Raw genomic sequence first — 14,368 nt, 5'->3', positions numbered from 1 at the left:
CCTAAGGCTGCCGGGTGCAAAGCCCTTGCTCCCTGTACCACAGGACCCCGACTCCTAGCTCCCATCTCATGGACTGCCTTGTCACCTTTCCTCTCTCTTCAGAAGCCACCCCAAAACTAAAGTATTTATCAATTGATCACATAATCCAGAGACTAAGGTCTACACTCACCTAAGTTGACTGATGTAGAAAAAATATCCACAGAAATAGTACTTTCAAAAGAGAAAAAAGCTACATCACCTCGGTTTGCAATTCATATAAATAAAAAACACCCTGAAGCCAGGCTTAAGAGTTTTATAATTTGTCAAACTACCATGTACATTCACTTGAAAAAGTGTGACTGTTTTAAAGCAGAGAGTAAAATCCAAGTCCAAACCTTCCACCCAGGCAAGAAGCCCTCTCAGGCAGATGCTGGACAGCTTCCACCTGGACACTGCCAATATGGAAAGGTGGCTGCTCTGGTTCTCTGACTCAGTTTCCTCATCAGCAACAGGTCAATTCAGGTGGTTCATGGGCGTACACTGTGTGTCACGATTACAGCTGGAGAATCTTAACGCCATCTCTGGCAATTCCGAATCACCACTGAGGAAAAAACAAAGAATGGGCACAAGGGCAAGCTGCCCCTGCAGAGAGTCCCTACAGGTATCAATTACAATACACCACAGTCCTCTCCGGTCCCTGAAAGATGCCTGAAGCTGCATGTATCAACTCTTCTCAGGTGTCTACAGAATTAGAGTCTGTCTGCTTCTTTTAGGATCCTCCATCTGGAGACTCTGCAGCTCCATGAGTATCTGTGCAAGCTCCTCTGGGCTTACGGAGGACTTTGCTCTTGTGTCATTCAAACATGTATACTGAGATGGACTATTTGTAAAATGCCCAAACAGAGAGGATTCTCCATTATTCTCAAGAGAATCTTTTGGGGCAAGGAAATGAAGCAGTTTGCACAGAGACCTTACTGAAGTGCCTGGAGCAGATGCACCTTACTATAGAATCCCCCTACTTATGATCAACACGCCGGTCCAGGGAATGGGCTTCAAAGGCAAGTCTTTCAGCTGGCCAGCCTTGCTCATACATCACTCCTGATCTTAAGTCACAGGATGGTGGAAGCTTTCTGATTTCCACATTAAGCCACGGGAGGTCATGCTGCAACAGTAATCCTTCAATGAACTTTGTTAACAAAGTAGACACCCAGAGCTCAAGGGTAATGTATTTAGCAACTGGGGTTGTGAGCCCTGATGGCTATTGCCTGTGATGAACAAACGCTCACTGCCACCACAGCCTGTCTGTCATCAGCCTGTGCTGGGTTAGTCTGTGAAAAGTTAAGAAAGCTTGGCAAGTGAGTGGTTTGACAAAACATTCTGTATCTTTTCCAAACTTTTCAGTGGGGCAGTTCTGACAAACACAAATTATGTCTTAATGTATCCCTTCAGGTATGAAGTGACTCTGTGTGACTCCTCAAAACAAAGGGATTGTGGAGACCCCACTGTCAGCTGAGTGAGTACTTTAAACTCCTCCAACAGAAGGCGCAGGATGAACTGACCCAGTCACTCCCTATGCTGGCCTACGATGTTCTTCCACATCCCCTGTACACAGTCCCGTGCATCACTTTCTTGAAGATCAAGTGTGAGACTGCTTCCTTCCACAAGTCCAATTCCATGTGAACATCCTTTCTTGTTTATTCCCCATAATAGCAACTTGTTGCTTCTATTTTCTGTATTTGTTTAATTTGCTTTGCTACCATTTTCCCAAGGAAACAAGTTTCTTGAGGACAGGGGCCATTTATATTTCATTTGTATTCATACAATCCACAACCTCCCTAATGAGTAACAAGGCACAGTAAGTGCTCAACAAAGGCACAAAGACACCAAACCCAGCTGGACTAAGGCTGTGAAGAGCTCTCACTACCACCCACTGGTCCCAAATGCTTTGTGTTTGTCAGCACGAACTTGTCTGCACATCAGGCAGGTCTAATGTCCAGAAGGGGCGTGGGAGGGTAAGAAGAGAATCAGCATTTTGAGTGCAGATTCTTCCCATCCACATGAAACCACCCCCTTCTCATCAGATAGCACCTTCCCTTGCCTCATGATGCAAACTGCTTCTCTAACTACTGCAGCGTACATCTGAGTGTCATCTGCTGTCAGCCAGTTCCTTCCTTGCCCTTAGCAATAAATAGAAACTCAGTCCAGTGATCCATCCATTTTTCCTTCTGCTCTATCATTCCACATGTTACCATAGTTGCCTTGGAGGGGACAAGTCAATTGGAAAAAAGCAAGGTACTGTGTGGTATGGAAACTGCCATGTTCTTTTTGTGGGATTAGTTGAACACAAGCAATGCCAGTAGAGACTGAACTGTTCTTGCTAAAGAAGAGAACTGTTCTTGGTAAAGAGAAGAGAGTTCTCGGGCATATCAGATACAAAGGTAAGCAGCTCATTTGGAGAACAGCAGTGTGATGGAAGTTCCACCAGCAGCCTCTGGTAGCAAGCTGTGAAGGCACAGCCTACATTATGTCTCAGCTGAAAACACAACCTGGGCAAGCTGGTTCTAGGGAGTCATTGAAATGGGTTTGCCACTGAAGGCTGAGCTAGGCAGTGATTCACAGTCGTTCGTCGGAAAGCCTGCCCTGAGCCACTATGGCGTGCGGCCCTGCTCTTCTCTCTATGGAACCTCTGTGGCTTCATGCTTTTCCTTCATGGTTTCCACATAACTGAAAACATCCAGTGTTTTATTGACCAACAGCTATTTTTACACTCACAAAAAGCTTTTCAAGTGTGAAATATTGTACATTTTTCAAGACATTCATCGCTCATATCTGGAATTAGGCTAAACACACCAAGTCTCGGCAATGAGCAGCCTCAGGGAATTTGCCTGGGAGACGCAATCAGTTTTAGCATTAGCAAGTATCACAAGAGTAAAAAACAAATATAAAACCCCACTGACTGAAGAGAGTTGTGATTTGAAGTGGTATTAAAAAGCAAAGATATAATAACAGAATGAGAATTATGCAGCAACTCAATTGGAAAACACAGAAATTGTGTGTGTGTGCACATGTGAAACAGGTGTAAGAATCTGTGGCATGTATTAGAAGCCCACTCTGCAGGGGTGCCAGAGGGTTCTCTCTAGAACAGAGACTGGTGAACTATGGCCGTGGGCCTAGTTTTTAATGATTTTTTAAAATCATTTCTAAATGGTTAGGAGGAAACAAAAAACTATTTTATGACATGTAAAAATTACATGAATTTCAAATACCAGTGTCCTTAAAGTTTTGAATTTCCTCAGTAAAAATCTTGTGAAAATTTGTTTTCTTTCTCATTATACAAGTACATACAATAGGTGCTAAGTAAATATTTACTGAATAAATGTATTATAAAATCAGCTCTGCGATTGTGAACACAATACTGCTGACTTTTGGAAGTGGCAGGTGCTTTTCAAGTGCACACACATGATATACCTTTATATACACGCATGTACATATATACACGTATGGAACTGGAGGACACTGGGCTTTGACAAAGTCCTCAAGCTCTGTCTCCCGCCAGTGACAGAATGCCTACCTTTCTGAACTGTGTCAGCAAGCGGCAGAGAGGCTGCTAACTGTTGCCTGCTTTTGAGTTGCAAGATAGCAGACAAAGAAAAAATTTGTTTAAAAAGTGATGTGACGTCAAAGAGAACTCTCAGCAACCCAGTAAGTATGCAGAGATACCTTTCTAATAATTAGGCATCAGAACTCCGCTTGGAATTTACAAACAGACACACCGGACACTGGAGAAGATAATGCGAACTAGAAGGGACAGAATAGCTTGGCTGGACTTTAGAAGAGAAATACACAGAATGCCAAATTCCTCATATGAAGGCCAATGCTTACAGAGCTGTTAATTTTATGTCTTTTTATTTTTATCTTTTCCCATATGACTAACCAGCTATTCCGATTGCCACTTATTAGGAAAAGCCGACATAAACATGTTTTAAAAGGATGGTTCTCTATGACAACAGCTTCTCAAGTAACCAACATCAGGATCACTGACAAGAGTCATCCAGCCTCTGTGGAAAAAGAGGAAAGAGAAAGAGGAGCAGGCTTCCTGCCTCCCTGAAAGGTCCTCAGGCTCGGAGAGCTGCAGTGACAACCTTTCCTGACACACTGGCCATGGAAGATAAACGAGGCTCCTCCAGAGCTGGAGATGATCAATTTGACGTAGGCCCCAACTTCTGTGCATGATGTCTATAAATAATCCAAATTGACTGCATTTTATAATTCCAGGTCAAATGGTTCTCTCCCCTGCTCTCCAGAGGCAGGACAAACAGCTTTGATAAACAGCTGAGACCCAGCACTGGCCTCTCGCAGAACAGAGCAGAAGCTTCCAGAGGGTTCTGTCTCTTCCATCTTTATTCCACAGGAAGAGGTGAAAACTGCTGAAGAACCATGACAACTCAAATGCAGGCTCCTTACTATAGAAAGCACAGCAGTTCTTGAGGATTCTATTAAATCTAAAATCTTCTAATTTCTAAAAAGAATAAGGTCTTTTTTTTTTTTTGAGACGGAGTTTCACTCTTGTTGCCCAGGCTGGAATGCAATGGCACAATCTCAGCTCACCACAACCTCCGCTTCCCGGGTTCAAGTGATTCTCCTGCCTCAGCCTCCCAAGTAGCTGGGATTACAGGCATGTGCCACCACGCCCAGCTAATTTTGTATTTTTAGTAGAGACAGGGTTTCTCCATGTTAGTCAGGCTGGTCTCAAACTCCCGACCTCAGGTAATCCACCCACCTCGGCCGCCTAAAGTGCTGGGATTACGGGCGTGAGCCACTGTGCCCGGCCAAATCAGGTCTTCTTAGAGAATAAAATATTTATTTTGAAACTAGGAATAGGGTATGCATAGTTATACAGAATAATTAAGTAGTAATGATTGTTTATAAAAAGATGGTAAATTAGGTGAATATAGTTGACTAACAAAAAAAGTCTCCTCTTTCAATTCTTGTAAACTACATAAGGCTAATATTTTCACATACTCTTTCTTTCACCAGAAATCAATGTAGCAAATAAAAATATTTGAGAAATATTTTTAGGAGTAAATTTGGCAAAGTAAAGTCATTCTATGTTTAAAAGATACCGAAATTAGTAAGAATAAAAAAAATTCCAAAATTAGTCATGTTAAAGAAGTAAATGACATAAAATAATACACCAGATAGTGTTCTTATCACAATAAAAAAAGACAATATACCGGCACAACTTATTTTTAGCATAGACAAAAACTAAACAACAACAAACCAACTACAAAGCCAATTCTACTCAAGAAAAACCCTAACCAGTTACACTGAGACTGTAATTCCAAGGAGCTCATAAAAAACAAAAATTGTTACTGCTATTAAATATACAATCCTATAACCTCTTCTCTTAGTTTTACATAAGCTATAATTTTTTATTTTATAAACAAAAAATATATTGAAAGCTTAAGTGAGAAAGTACAAGAAAGACTGTCTCCCTGCATGCTCAGAATCCAAAAAGGTTCTTGCAGCAACAGCTGCCTCGTTGGCAACAAAGCATTGCTTGCAGTCCTGAACCCACCCAACCACCAGAAATTGAATGCCCTCCAGCATGCTGCTTCTCAAACTATCAGGGGTAAAGGATTAGTTCTGTCTGTCTTGTGGGTTTTTTTTTTTTTTTTTTTTGCCTTTAAAACTTTTGAATCCATTACAGGATTACAGGACAAGATTTTTCTAAAGTTAAAAAAGTTACCAGAAAAATGAAGTTTTAAAAAGACATCTAAAACCCAAGTCCTAAATTATTGTCGAACTACTAGAAAAGCTTCTAAATGCTTACTCTTAATTTCTGTCTCTATCTTGTCTATGGACCATACTTTGAGTGGCACTGCTATAAAATATCAGCTAGCAAAGGACAGAAAACAGGTACTCAATTTAAGATAGTAGAAGTGGCAATGACCTGGCTGTCAGAAGACTGGAAGCACAACTGACAGAACGTGTGATCTAGGACAAGTCACAGGCCTTTCCAGGCCTCAAATGCAATCATTTGCAAGACAGAGAAATAGGGCTCCTCAGTAACTTTTTTCAACCTAGTTTTTTGACATGCCTTTCTTCAAACACAATCTTCAACAGAAGGCCAATCTGGACAACATCTCAGGAAGCTTCGGCTGCAGCGCGGTGGGGGCAACCCAAAGCTCGTGTCCCAACCCTCCCCTTGAATCCCCTTGTAAAAGCCCCTGGGGATGCTAGACCTCTATGGAATCCAGTTTGAAAATCAACAGCTACATTTTTAAGGTCCATTACAATTCTAGCATTCATTATAGCCTAGATAAGTCCATAGTACTCAGCAGAAGAAGGCGAAAGCTTTCGAGAATAAAACTGGTCTTGGGCTGGGGGCGCTGGCTCACACCTGTAATCCCAGCACTTTGGGAGGCTGAGGCAGGTGGATCACCTAAGGTCAGGAGTTCGAGACCAGCCTGGCCAACGTGGCAAAACTCCATCTCTACTAAAAATACAAAAATCAGCCGGGCGTGGTGGTGCGGCCTGTAATCCCAGCTACTTGGGAGGCTGAGACAGGAGAATCTCTTGAACCTGAGAAGCGGAGGTTGCAGTGAGCCGAAGTCGTGCCACTGCACTCCAGCCTGGGTAACAGAGCGAGACTCCTCTCAAGAAATAAATAAATAAAATAAATTGGTCTTTAACATTATATAATATATATAATTCTTAACACTGTCATTAACCTTTGGAATGTCAACAATTGGCTGTCAGAATTGTACAGCCAACCAATTTCTTCCACAAATAGTAACACAGAATTAAGACTGAACTCCCGCCTCAAGTTGCTAACTGGGTCCTCTTGAGGCTCACAACAGCTGATGATGACCTCAGGCTGCCCACTCTTCCGGCTCTGCCTCGTGAGGTCAGGAAGGGACCACGAGGAAGGGGAAGCAAGGGACGGGATGGTGCTGCCCAGACCTGTCACCAGAGTCGCCACCCTGTTCCCTTCAGACTACGGCTGGAGACGCAGAGCTCTGCCTTCTCCGCCAACCCTTCCCCCACACCGCAACCCAAAGAAAGGTCCCCCTTCTTCCTGTTTTCATGACGTCACAGAAGGAAAATCTGGGGAGGAATGTTATTTCTGCTTTCCTGGCAAGAGAGAAGGACAGAAGGAAAAATGAGCCAGTGTTTCCCTCCTCTTCTCCTGCACTAGACCATATGTATGTCAGTTTCTTACTATCACAAAAGCTCTTAAAACCACTTGCTTCATCTGTCAACAAACAAAAAGCCAAATCTAATCCTTTCAGGCCAAACCTATGTCCTGGTGAAGCTCTAACCAAACAAAACAGCCCAGCAACTTCCAACCCTTGGGTGTGTTGGCAGGCCCTGCCCTCACCCTCACTGCTTTCTCATTTCTTCTTTATGAGTGTCTTACTATGAAGTTATGTTTGCTGATCTACAAGACGACATAAATTTTTACTGGTACTAATACAACTTTCAAAAAGTCATGACCCACTTTCTCCTTTCTGGCTCCTCTAGAAAGTAGAGGCAGGCCCAAGCCCCGTTTGAAGTCCTTGCTGCCGGGAGATGGCCAGTTTATGTCTCTTGTCCTAGGACAGGAAAAGGATGCACTCTCGGCACCATGTGCTAGAGTGAGATAAGACCAGAGATTCTGTCCTCAGCACCTTATCAGCTTTTCCTGCCACCTTCCAGAGCAGACAGCACCATGGCTGGCAATGAACGAAGCTAGCTGAAGGGGGGCTGGGTGTGCGAGTGGCTTGGGGACTGCAGGGAGTGAGGTAGGCAGGGTGTAGAATGGGAAAAGGAAAGAGAAGAGGTTCTTCCATGTATCTTAAAATGGTTTGGTCCCCCCAAAATTGCTTTTTTTTTTTTTTTTAAACAGATGGATTTTGCATCTCTGTTGGAACTGCAACAACTAGGAGAGATGTTTTTATAAGGACTTCCGTTCTGGTTAAAATGAACCACCACTTTCATTGCTTCGCGCCCTGCCCGTCACTGCCTTGTGCGACTGGCTCCTGGGCACGTAGCACAGGATGGATCTGCTATCAGATGCTCCGTGGAATGACTGCGGGGCCCAGGCTGCAGAGTGGGTGCCTTCTACAGGCACGCGAGCCTCTATGTGCACACCCAGCGATCTCCTGGGGCCAGGACACGCTTGCTCACACGGGACAATCCACCTCACAGTGCAAAGGAACAAGGGAGGCTACGGGACACTCCTCCAAATACAGACGAATGGCATCAATGAGCTGCTTTGTTCTGCAACAAATAACATCTGTGAATCGAAGGATTACACTCTTTAGAAACCCTGGTCTTTGGGGGCTGGGTTAGGGAGGGGGTGACTATAACTCTTGGAAAAAAACCTAGACTAAGCAGGAAACTTTAACTTAGTTATGGACTCAGTTATTGATAATGGACTCAGTTTTTGATAATAAACTCATGAAAGTTCAGGTTGAGTATCCCTTATTTGAAATGCTTGGGACCAGAAGAGTTTCAGATTTTTGATTTAGGGATATTCAACCTGCAATATCAATATTATCAATATGCTAAATTGATATTGCAGGTTGAACATCCCTCTCTTGTTTTTGCAAATTGTTGTTGATGAAACCAAACCATTTGTCCTGTAAAGTTCTCTCATAATCAGATTTTTGCTGAATGTATCCCCGTGGTATAGGTTAACACATTTCTCTGTCTCATGTATCTCCTGTAGGGTTGAAGTAAGAGGCAGCCTTACTTTCTAATGGAGCACTTTTCCAATGCCAGCATGTTGTTTTATGAAAAACTGGGCTGGATTCATCGTCTATGTAAGTTTGGGAAACAAGCCTTTGCTACTCCTTTGATTCATAATGCATATCACCATCTGAGACACGTGGCCGCTGTTAAACTTCAGAATGGCCCACATTTATTTGATCCTAGAACCCTTTTTGGTAAACACCCACTGGCATCCCATGAAATTAGTGCTCTGCTGAACTTACTTTGAAAGGGCTATTTAAACAGATAGTTCCATTATCTGGATAAAATGAGTAGTTCTCTTGTTAAATCTTATGGTTAAATCTTTGTTTTGTCCCAGATTGTCCAAGAGGGTGGGCTTTTATCAATGTAAGTTTTTGCAAAAATGACAAAATCATAGCAGGGAAGTGAAAAGAAGGCCTGGCAAGCATCCCACTATGGACACTAGCTTGCAGAGCGCCTCTGGAAGGAGAGGTTAGGTCTTTCCTAGTTATCACACGATTGAAATGGGAATGTCTGTTCCTAGGTTTAGAAAAATTACGCTTCCATTTTGGAATGGAGGGTAGCGGAGAAATAACATATCCTAAATGATGCCGAGTATGGATGTATTTTCTCTGTTTACTTTTAAGACTGCCTACAATCAAGCCGCATTTTTTAAAGGATTATGTGTAAGCAGCAAGCCCTGCAGAGTCTGACAGTGAGATGACCACTGTGAAGAAAAAAGATCCTGGGCGTCAGGTTCCACTTAAAGGCTGTGCAAAGTTCAAACCACAGAACCAAGAATAAATGTATAAAATAATCAAGTGAATAAAACATGGAACACAGAAGTCAATGGACATATAACAAAATCAAATTCAAAAAAGCAATTTCTAAAAGTGAAATGAAACAAACTTGATTCTGCAAATAGCTGGTGAAGAGCCACACAAAAAGAAATTCCAAATGACTTAAAACATAATAATTTAACTGTATAGACTGAATAGGAAATACATAAAGACAAAAAGAACTGCCACACACCCAAAACAAACCCTCTGAATCTCTCTCTCTTTTTTAAAAATGATCAAGTTATTGGCATTATTCTGTGACTATTGTGTGTATAATGGGAAACAAGCAAATGAGTACTGTGATATTTTAATGCTTTTATTTATGGAACCTGTTGATTCCAGGAATCTTACTGTGGGTAAGTAAAGATAAAAGATGAGTGGGGTTAAGTCCTTGTGGTCCTAAATCTAATCTGGCAATATGACTATAAACTCAGGATATATTTTATCATAAAGAAATTATAGTTTTATACATGTAACAAGGCCTACAAATGCAGACCAATCTAGGAATAAATGAACAACCCCAATGCCTAGCCTGTGTCACTAAATATCACTTACCACAAAGAAAGGAATCAGGGAGAAAGGGACGACTCCAAGTGTGGGACAGAAAATGTACGGAGTGGACCTGGAAACTCTTACACTAGATTGGAAGGAAGCTATTAAATACCACTTAGGGTCATGTCAACAGTACTCAGGTCACTATCTGTGTATAGAAATACCACAGATTTTTGTATGTTGATCATGTATCCTGCAACTTTACTGCATTCATTTAGTTCTCACAGTTTTCTGGTAGTCTTTGGAGTTTTCTACATATAGGATCAGGTCATCTGCAAACAAGAGATAATTTTAATTTTTCCTTTCCAATTTAGAGATCTTTTATTTCTTTTTCTCATCTGACTGTTCTTGTTAGTACTTCCAGTACTATGTTGAACAGAAATGGCAAGAATGGACATCCATGTCTTGCACCAGATCTTAGAGGGAAAGCTTTCACCTTTCCCCCCATCAGTTATGACACTAACTATGGGTTTTTCATAAATGGCCTTTATTTTGTTGAGAAATTTTCTTTCTGTACCTAAACTGTTGAGAGTTTTTACCAATAAAGGACGCTGAATGCTTTTTCTGTGTTGACTGAGATGATCATGTGGTTTTGTCTTTCCATCTGTTAATATGATGCATTACACTGACTGACTTACACAGTTAAACCAGCCTTGCACACCAAGGATAAATCCCAAACAAATGAAAACCTAACTGAAAAAGAAATCAAGAAAACAATCCCATTTATGGTAGCATCAAAAAAAAAAAATCAAAATACTTAGGGATAAATTTAACATAGGAGGTAAAAGACCTGTACAATGAAAACTATAAAACACTGATGAACGAAAAAGGACACAGATAAATGGGAAGATATTCCATGCTTATGAATTAAAAGAATATTATTAAAATGTCCATATTACCCAAAGCAATATACAGATTCAGTGTAATCTGCCAAAATCCCAATGGCATTCTTAATAGAAATAGAAAAAGCAATCCTAAGATCCACATGGAACCACAAAAGACCTCGAATAACTGAAGTAATTCTGAGAGAGAAAAACAAAGCTGGAGAGACGACACTTCCTGATCTAAAATTATACTACAAGCTATGATTAAAACAGTGTGGTACTGGCACAAAAAAACAGACACACAGACCAATGGAACAGGATAGAGAACTGAAATAAATCTAAACATTTACAGTCAACTAATTTTTGACAAGAGCATGAAGAAGACACAATGGGGAAAGGATAGTCTCTTCAATAAATGGTGCTGGAAAAACTGGGTTTCTCATGTAAAAGAATGAAATTGGACCTTATCTTACAACATATACAAAAATCAACTCAAAATGGATTAAAGACCTAAACATAAGACCTAAAACCATAAAACTCCCAGAAGAAAACACAAGAGAAAAGTTCCTTGACACTGCTTTTGGCAATAATGTTGTGGATATCACACCAAAAGCTCAGGCTACAAAAGCAAAAATATGTAAATGGGATTATATCAAACTAAAAAGCTTCCGCACAGCAGAGGAAACAATCAACACAATGAAAAGGCAACCGATGAATTAGGGAAAAATACTTGTAGACCATGTATCTGATATAAAGTTAATATCTAAAACTTAAAAAGAACTCATGCAACTCAATAGCAAGAAAATACATAACTTGATTAAAAAATGGGCAAAGGAGCTGGACAGGCATTTCTCAAAAGATGACATGCACATAACCAAAAGATGCTCAATATCACTAACCATCAAGGAAATGTAAATCAGAACCACCATGAGATATCATCCCACATCCACTAGGAGAGTTATTATCAAAAAGATAAGAGATAATAAGTGTTGGCAAGAGTGTGGAGAAACAGGAACCCTGTACACTGCTGGTGGGAATGCAGACTGGCATACCCTCATAGAAAACAGTGTGGAGGTTCCCAAAGGAATTAAAAATACAACTACTGTATGGCCCAGCAACCGCTCTTCTGGAAATATACCCAAAGCAAATCAAATCACCTTGTGAAGATGGCTGCACTCCCATGTTCACCGCAGCAGTTTGCATAATAGCCAAGACGTGGAAACATCCTAAGTGTCTGTCCATGGGTGAAAGGAAAAAGAAACTGTGGTGTGTATGTACGTATACAGTGGAATATTACTCAGCCTTTAAAAAGGAGGAGATCCTGCCATTTGCCATGACACGGATGAACCTAGAGGACACTATCCTAAGTGAAATAAACCAGACAGGAAAGAAAAACATTGCATGATCTCACTGATTAGATGGAACAGAAATAGAGAGTAAGATAAAATGTGGTTACTGGAGCAGGGTGGGGGATGGAAATGGGGAGATGTAGGTCAAAGGATGCAAAGTAGTAGGTGTGTAGGTCCCCGCGCTTGTACCTTAGATCTCTGCACTTCAGATCTAAGGTATGGTGCGGGGACTGTGGCTAATAAGAGTGCACTCTGTCAGGAGTTTCACTAAATGAGATTACACCTGCTCTTGCCATGAAGGGAAAACGGGTAACTATGTCACTACATGTATGTAACTCATAACATGTACAGCTTTAAATATACTCGATAAAAAAAAAAAAAATTTTTTTTTTTAAAGTACTCAGAGGCCAGGCGCAGTGGCTCACGCCTGTAATCTTAGCACTTTGGGAGGCCAAGGCAGGCGGATTATCTGAGGTCAGGAGTTCAAGACCAACCTGGCCAATATGGTGAAACCCCGTCTCTACTAAAAATACAAAAATTAGCTGGGCGCGGTGGCTCACGCCTGTAATCCCAGCCACTCAGGAGGCTGAGGTAGGAGAATCACCTGAATCCAAGAGGTGGAGGTTGCAGTGAGCCGAGATGGTGCCACTGCCCTTCAGCCTGGACTACAGAGTGAGATCTCTCCAGAAAAAAATAAAGTACTCAGGAGCCAGGCTCCCATTGGGTAGAAACAGAAAATTTGATCACCAATAAAGATAGTAGCTGCAATGCACTGAAATGGCAAACATTTCAATTCACGAGCAATAAAAAAAGGAAAACCCTCCAGTCATCTTCGCAGAATGCTAGAGCACCTCCTCATTTGGAAATTGCTAAATAAAGGATATAAATATTTATTCTGTCTTTCCTATATGCACTGTGCCTCAGAGTAATCTACTAATAAGGGGAAATACACATTCCAAAAATGAAAGAAGAACAGAAAGAAATATGGAGGGAGACTCCATAGATTGAAAGAAAATTAAAAGATACATCAACCAATTGTTACTTGTGACCCTTATTTGAATCTTAATTCAACGAAAATGTAAAGAAAACTCAAATTTATGACATTTATGAAAACTGAACTTTGAACACTTATTAATAGCATGCAATTACTATAAATTTTTATAGAGTATAATGGGATTGGAGTTATACATTTTAAAAAAGAACGTCTTAACCTTTAGAGATAAATACTCAAGTACTAAAATACCTGTGGATGAAATATTGATTTCTGGGATGGATTTGTTTCAAAGTAACACAGAAAGGAGAAGTGTCTGGAGCACTTACAGACTAGCCATCAGTATGTTTGTTGTTCCCCAAAAGGACCTGTGCTTTCAAGAACCCGTGTCTTTGCAGATATGGTCTTTTTTCTCTCTGGAAAGCCTCTGAACCTGCCAGTTGCTGCTCCTTCAACACACATACAAAGGTTATCTTCCTTGAACTCTGCAAGCTGAATCCAGCGCTGCATCACATATGCCCCCAGTCCTCTGGCACAGCACTCAAGGCCTTTGCTCCAGCTGACTGTGAATGTCCCAGACTTCCTGACGAGGTTGTGAACAGGGATTATACCGTACCCATTTAATCATCTGTCATGCAATAATGCTACTGGGTAGCAAGAAAAACATCTGACTTAAGTAGGAAAAGGAATTGGAGGGGAGAGGGAACCAGATAGGAAGAAAATGATTAAAGTACTGTTACTTAGAACTATGAAATAATGAGATATTACCCTGAAGGGAGTCATTCTAAGATTATAGCCTTGTGTAAAGACACTGAGTCAATTCAAGCCTGATCCTAACATTTTAAGACACAGATGACTAGAAAGTAGGCTCTGTTTATGGATCACTTGTAACTTCAACTCAAAGACAGCAGATTTTATTCACTAATGTTAAGAAGGTGCCTCCACAGTATGAGCCTAACAGTGGTTACAGCCTTGTAAGAATCCCTATAAGGAGTCTAAAATAAACTCTGACCAATGATGATAATGTGTCATGCATCGTGATTAATCCAATTTAGAGTATCTGAGGTCCATTAAAAAACAAAATAATGTGAAAGTCATGCTTCTGCCTGTATAATA

At 41.0% G+C, this 14,368-nt stretch overlaps 1 protein-coding gene and 1 long non-coding RNA gene across 3 annotated transcripts in view; one reads left to right on the top strand and one right to left on the bottom strand.

The window, feature by feature from the left end:
* LOC115834832 overlaps positions 1 to 3,146 on the top strand; it is a 44,071-nt gene extending 40,925 nt beyond the window's left edge. The window contains exon 3 of the long non-coding RNA XR_004029826.1: positions 753 to 3,146. This is a non-coding gene — a long non-coding RNA (uncharacterized LOC115834832). The remainder of the gene's footprint in view (positions 1 to 752) is intronic.
* PINX1 (PIN2 (TERF1) interacting telomerase inhibitor 1) overlaps positions 1 to 14,368 on the bottom strand; it is a 75,293-nt gene that overhangs the window by 4,477 nt on the left and 56,448 nt on the right. The window lies entirely within an intron of this gene.

The sequence above is a fragment of the Nomascus leucogenys genome, chromosome 4 (assembly GCF_006542625.1).
Source record: "Nomascus leucogenys isolate Asia chromosome 4, Asia_NLE_v1, whole genome shotgun sequence".
NCBI classification, from domain to species: domain Eukaryota; kingdom Metazoa; phylum Chordata; class Mammalia; order Primates; family Hylobatidae; genus Nomascus; species Nomascus leucogenys.
This window is presented reverse-complemented; position numbering and strand designations above follow the sequence as displayed.